The sequence below is a fragment of the Phyllostomus discolor genome, chromosome 2 (genome assembly GCF_004126475.2).
Source record: "Phyllostomus discolor isolate MPI-MPIP mPhyDis1 chromosome 2, mPhyDis1.pri.v3, whole genome shotgun sequence".
NCBI classification, from domain to species: Eukaryota; Metazoa; Chordata; class Mammalia; order Chiroptera; family Phyllostomidae; genus Phyllostomus; species Phyllostomus discolor.
The window spans coordinates 142,379,211-142,386,601 of NC_040904.2; positions in this window are offsets into that span (position 1 = coordinate 142,379,211).

Below are 7,391 nucleotides of genomic sequence, written 5' to 3' on the forward strand. Positions count from 1 at the left end.
CACATCGGTCCCTGGCCTGCATGCCTCAGCTCCCCTTTTAAAAAGTCTCTGCGGGCACTGCTACTGCAGCGCTGAGTCACTGTCTGGCTTTCCATACACATCACCTCACCAAAAAGCCAAAAATCTCTCACAGTCTCAGATGGCTGCAACCTGTCTCCTCTGCCCAAACCAAGTACAGATAGAATCCCTCTCTCCCTGGCACCTTCTCAGTTGGCATTTGCTGTTGCAGCTATAGGAGTGGTGCTCATTGTGTGTGTGTGTGTGTGTGTGTGTGTGTGTGTGTGTGTGTGTGTGTAGTCCAGATCTCCCCTACTTTGTGTATCCAAGCCAATCCCAGACTGGATCTGGGGGTTCTCTTCCTCGGGAAAGCAGGAGCCACAAAGCTACAATTTCTGACTAGGCTCTCCATGGCTGCAGACCCCATGCATATTTCCCCTTCGACCTCTAAAACCTCCCTACTGCCCATTGTGAAGTGTCTCTGTACTGCTTGGCTTCCAAACTTTATATCAGCTAAGATTCCATTGAATGTTCAGCTTATTTTTCGGAAGATCACTAAGTATCTGAGTTGGGGACAAGAGCAAGTGGACTCAGCTTCTACCTACTTGGCTGCCATCTTCTCTCCCCTATAACTAATTTTAAAAATAAGTATTTAATGATGTCTGAGGAGCTGCTGATTCCAGTCAGTAGGTTTACCACACAGGCATATTTAAAGTAGTAGATATATTTTCCTATTTTAGACAAATTCCTACCCTAATTAGCAAACCATTCTCCTTAGGGCATTTATCCTCAGCCAGCAAATCAGGAGGCTTTGAAAAGAAAGTGGCAGTAGCATAGCATTGGAGACTTGCTGCTGAATTTCAGGATATATCCAATACAGTAAGAATGTCAATGGAGCTTAAAAATATCATTTTCTGTTCAAGGGCTCTGGTCAGGAAGCTAAGCAAAACTGGGGATAGACAACTTGATTTCTAGCATATCATTTTGGATCTCTTCATCGTTTTATCCTCCTCTCATCTCTCCCTAAAGCCTAGGCTTTGGTGAGCATGCTTGTCACTAAATTCTTCTACCATTGTCCTGGTGTTTGCTCTGCTTTCCATGATACATGGGTCTACATTTTATTCTTCTAAGTGATACCTTCAAAGACATCCCAATATGAGCGCATCTGATAAGCCTCCAAGTCCATATATTGCAGAATACCTTTTCAACACATGTAAATCTGTTAAATTTCTATAGTGACTATTTCAATCTTTTCAGCTCTTTGGAACATAATACATTTTTCCTAGAACACCACCTGAATTTATATATTCTTAAAATTTGTGTAATTTCCAGAAGCTCAAAAGCTTTAAAAGTGCTTTACCACCTTGGAATTCCATCTGAACTAAAATAGTTAACATTTATATAATATGTACATACTTTTTTCAAAGAACATTGCCTCAGTTAGCTAACTAGTAGTCAAAACACTCTCAGAAAGTGTTTTCACATGTAGAAAAGAAGGTTTATCTCAAAGCTGCTGCAAGATTCATGGAGTGATTTGGCATATGACTTCCTTTTACTCAAACAATACTTTTGCCATCATAAAAGAAATACTGACTCCTTTCCAGTGACTGATGTTGCCAATGAGTAGGCTTCCTTAGGCCTTCACTGGGAATGCAATGTGCTGTACATTCAGCCTCAAAAATTATTCAGAGGTTATTAATAGGTGACTAAATCATATGTGTTTTTACAGCCATCTGGAATAATAGTTATTCAGAGGGCACCCAATTTCTTATATTCATTTATTCATTCATTCATCATATTGAACACCATAAACATATTATTTCATTTAACCCTAACTATAGCCAGGCTAGATAGGTTTATCAGTCACAGTTCTCCAGAGAAAAAAAAACAAGATGATATGGTATGTATGTATATAGGTACACACATATATACACATATGGAAAGAGGATATGACAGAGAGAAAAGGGAAAAGAATATGATATTTTAGCAAACTGGCTCACATAGTTGTGGGGCTGATAAATATGAAGTCTTTAGAGTAGGCCAGCAGGCTGGAAATCCAGGAAAGGGTTGATGTTGCAATCTCGAGTCTAAACTCTGCCCCCTAGAAACCCAGGCAAGGTTTCTGTGTTGCAGTCTTGGGGCAGAATTCTTTCTCCTTTAGGAAACCACAGTTATTCCCTATAAGGCATTCAACTGATTGGATGAAGTTCACCCACATTATGGGAGGTAATCTGCTTTATTCAAATACTTACTTAAATGTTAACCACATCTGTAAAATGACTTTGCAGCAGAGTCTGAACTGGTATTTTCCCAAACATCAAGGCTCTTTACTTCAGGCAAGATGACATAAAGTTAATCATCACAGTGGATATTGCTATATTTTATACATTAAGATGTTGAAGCTCAGAGAGATATTTATTGGGATTCACTCAGACAAAAATTAAGAATTTGGGGATTTGGGCCAGTTTTGTCATGTACTGGAATGTTTTAGGCATGTTTTCCTCTATGTCACAATACATAGTGATTGATACATTATAACATCAAAGATATTGTCCCAATATTTTAAGTACTTAGAATTATTTTTGGTGGAGGATGCCAGGTTACAACTTATTGATTCATCCATCCAATAAATATTAATTGAGAATCTACTACGTACAGGACACTGCTAGAAGCTGGGGTCAGAACAGGGAACAAAACAGAAAATGGCCCTGCCACCCAGTGTGGAAAAGAAGACAGTAAGCAAGCATCAGAACTATCTGTTTAAAATGCTACGAAGAAAAAATCAAACCATGTAAAGATGATGGGATGATTCTCTGTGGTGGTGGTATTGGAGCAGAGACCTGAAGAAAGTAAGAGCATAGCCATACAGATGTCTACAAAAAAAACACATTATTTTCAGTTAAAGGGAAAAGCTAATGCAATGGTCCTAAAATGGATGAATGCATGGCATGCCTCAGGAGTAGCAGGAAACCAATGGGGCTGGACCGGAAAGATTTAAGCAGGCTTATGGAGTAATAGAGTGACCATAGCACAAACAGAACCTAGTTGTTCTAAAGGCACAATATACAAAGTAGTTAGTTTAGGAGCACTTAGTAAGGGAAAGAGTCTTGCAAAGTTGAGTTCTAAGCAGAATGTCTACAATTAGCAAAAAAAAAAAAAGGGGGGGGGGGAACACAGGAATGACATAGGTAAGTTTAATGAGTCATCGGATCAGTACCTCAAATCAAAATGAACAAATATGGATAAGTGGAATAGTTTGCCTGAGCTTATATTGTAGAAAAATCATGTTGGTGATTGAAGGTCTAGGAATGACACAGGAGAGAAAATAAATTAGTGTATATGCAGGCAGAATGCATGCATTTAGCAAGTATCAAGAATTTGCTGTGAATTTATTTAAAGGAAGTTAATAGAGAACTGAAATAAAGAAGCTTAAATTTTATATAAAATGAAGAGGTGGTCATTGTAGGTGTTCAAAAATAGAGGCTAATGCTAAAAAATATTTGAAGGTGATTAATAATAAAAATGAACAATTATGAGTACCTTCTATATGTTAGGCATATTTAGATGCATTATCTTCTTTATGTCTTATAAAAAGTATTCTGACATAAGATACTATTATTATATCCTTATCAGAGATGAGGAAGCTGAGATAAAGAGATATTAAGTAAGTTGTCCAAAGTTTCATAGCCAATAAATTGTTCAGCTAAAATTTGAACCCAACCATCTGGCTCCAGAGACCAAGCCTTGACTCACAGGGACTTACAAAGGAGTGTAGCATCCCCATTTATGACATGGCCTAGCAATCTTTACAATATGCATTAGGTTCAAATCTAAACTTGAATCTAAGTTTAGCAAATCTAAATTTGCTAAATTGAAAGAAAATTTAATAATATGAAATCGAATAACAAAAAAGGTGAAGAAATTTGAATGTAAAATACAGCAGCACTCCTGTTTTGCAATCATGATCTGAATTAATAAAATATGTAACCATGTACAGCATAGGCCAGATGTATTACAAAATACAATATATTACAATAATATTGCAATAAACCATGGTGTCAGATGGGTAGTAAACTTACCAGGGAGATCACTTTGATAAGTTATATAAATGTCTAGTCACTATGTTGCACACCTAAAATTAATGTAATACTATTTGTCAACTATAAGAGAAATTTAGGAAAAAAACTTTAATGTGGCTATGGACACAGAAAAAGAGGAGTAGTCTAATTTATAGAACATGATAATAGATTTGATTCAGAAAGTAAAGGAGTAAAAAAATTAAAGCTAATTCCAACGTTGAAAGATTACTACTATTAGGAAGTTGGCAGTGAGAAAAACACAGTAGTTTTTTATGTATTACGTTAAACAAAAAGATTCAATTTCAGGGGACTTCCAGCCAAGATGGAGGTGTAGGTAGACACACTGTGCCTCCTTGCACAGCCAAAAGAAGGACAACAACAAATTTAAAATAAAAAATAACCAGAACTGCCAGAAAATCAAACTGTATGGAAGTCTGACAACCAAGGAGTTAAAGAAGAAACATTGATCCAGACCAGTAGGAAGGGCAGGGAGAGGCAGCCAGGGCAGGCAGGATGTGCAGCAAGGCAGCAGCTGGTGGACCAGACAAGGTGGTGGCTGACAGAACAGGCGGTTCCACATTTGCATGCTGATAAACCAAGAGGATCAAATGGGAAGTGAGACAGACCATGCAACCCTAGGGTTACCCAGGGAAATAAAGCCTCAAAACCTCTGACTGAAAAAACCTATGGGTGTGGAGGTGGCAGGAGAAACTCCCAGCCTCCCAGGAGAGTTCCTTGGAGAGACCCACAGGGAACTAGAATGTACACAAATCCACCCACCTGGGAATCAGCAACAGAAGGGTCCAATTTGCTTCTGGGTAGTGGGGGAAGTGACTGAAAGCTGGCCCAGAGCTGAGCAAGAGGCACTGTTCCCTCTCAGACCCCTTCCTCACATATCACATCACAACGCAGCATCCTGGATTGCTCTGCCCTGATGAATACCTAAGACTTCACCCCTTACTATGTAACAGGCACACCGAGACAAAAAAATATGGCTCAAATGAAAGAACAAATCAAAGCTCCAGAAAAAATGCAACTAAGCAATGAAGAGATAGCCAACCTATCAGATGCAGAGTTAGTTCAAAACACTGGTAATCACAATGGTCACCGAAATGGTTGAGTATGGTTGCAAAATAGAGGGAAAAATGAAGGCTATGAAAAGTGAAATAAAGGAAAATGTACAGGGAACAAACAGTAATGGGACAGAAACTAGGACTCAAATCAACAGTTTGGACCAGAAGGAAGAAATAAACATTCAACCAGAAAAAAATGAAGAAAAAAGAATTCAAAAAAATGAGGAAAGGCTTAGGAACCCCCAGGATAACTTTAAATGTTCCAACATCTGGATCATAGGGGTGCCAGAAGGAGAAGAGGGAGAGCAAGAAATTGAAAACATATTTGAAAACATAATGAAGGAGAACTTCCTCAATCTGGCAAAGAAAATAGACTTCCAGGAAGTCCAGGAAACTCAGAGAGTCCCAAAGAATTTGGATTCAAGGAAGCACACACCAAGGCACATCTTAATTACATGACCCAAGATGAAAGATAAGGAGAGACTCTTAAAAGCAGAAAGAGGAAAGGAGATAGTTATCTACAAAGGAGTTCCCAAAAGACTATCAGCTGATTTCTCAAAAGAAACCTTGCAGGGAAGGAGGGGCTGGAAAGAAGTATTCCAAGTCATGAAAGGCAAGGACCTATATTTAAGATTACTCTATCCAGCAAAGCTCTCATTTAGAATGGAAGGAAAGATAAAGTGCTTTTCAGATAAGGTCAAGTTAAAGGAGTTCATCATCACCAAGCCCTTATTATATGAAATGTTAAAGGGACTTACCTAAGAAAAAGAAGATAAAAAATATGAACAGTAAAATGACACAAACTTAACAACTATTAACAGTCCATTCTAATAAAACAAAAACAAAAACAAACTAAGCAAATAACCAGAACAGGAACAGATTCACAGAAATAGAGATCACTTGGAGGGTTATTTGTGGGGTGGGGGAGGGGAAGAATGGGGGAAAAGGTACAGGGAACAAGAAGTATAAATGGTAGGTACAAAATGCACAGGGGGAGGTTAAAAATAGTATAGGAAATGGAGAAGCCAAAGAACTTATATGTACGACCCAGGGACGTGAACTAAGGTGGCGGAATGATGGTGGGAGGGTGGGTACAGGGTGGAGGGGAATAGAAGGGAGAAAAAAATGGGACAATTCTAATAGTATAATCAATAAAATATATTTTTAAAACAGATTCAATTTCATTTAATTTCCCAAACTCTATGAGGTTTCTAAGTAATTATCATTTCCATTTTATAAGTAGCATAGGCCAAGTACACACCCTACACCCTAATATGGCACTGAAAACAAGTGGCACAGGGAAGTCCCAGTTTGGTCTGTCTGAATTAAGAGCCATGCTCTTTTAGTCCTTCGTGGCACTTCAACTTTTTGACAGGTTGAGTCTCACATTTAGAGGATTCTCTAAGTAGTGCCATAGATTGCCCACATATTTAAGCCAGAAAGGTACTAAGATTCAAAGTTAACAATGCCTATTCAGGAATTAGCAGCAAAGCATATAAGTCAATATGTTTACAAAAAAAATCAAAAAGGTAACAGTGGTGTTCTAGGAATGATGCTGGGGAGAGGACGGTCTAGAGGAAATGGGTAGAAAGGGGATCACCAACCAGTGATGGCTGGTGAAGAGGACTGAGAGCCATTACTCTGGCATACAAGTTCTTCAGAGCAACAAAATCCGAATCTTAGCAGTGGGATGACACCTCCACCGCGCAGTTTCAGCTGTGTCGCCTGCATAAGCGAATGCCATCTGCCACAGAAGAGGAACAGTGGTAAATTGGAATAGCAGTCCAGATTCGTTTTTGAAAACTTGGCAATGACTTCACATGGTGATGTGACTAAATTTTGGAGGCATGTAAGAGCATCCTTGTACTAGCCAATTTATTGTACATTCTCAAACAGAAAACAAATAAACAAATTAAAACCTCACCCAATTTGCAAAAGATTTCCTGTGGCTTTATGGAAAGAAACAAACCTTCAAAATAATAAGCTAGGTTCCAAACAACATATTCCTGATGTGATTTGGTAAGATTTCATCATACAGCATTTAATGAGTAGCTTGTATGGATGTAGGGATGATGGGGCATTTGGAGAGGAGGGCCTGACAGAATATTGGTAGCCCCAATCTGTTACGTGGTACACCAATATCTTTTAAATGGGCTAATTTACCCATTAGCATGTAATTCTGGGTTTGGAATATTCTACAACAGAATAAACCAAAATAAGTCATGCATTTAAAATGTGAGTG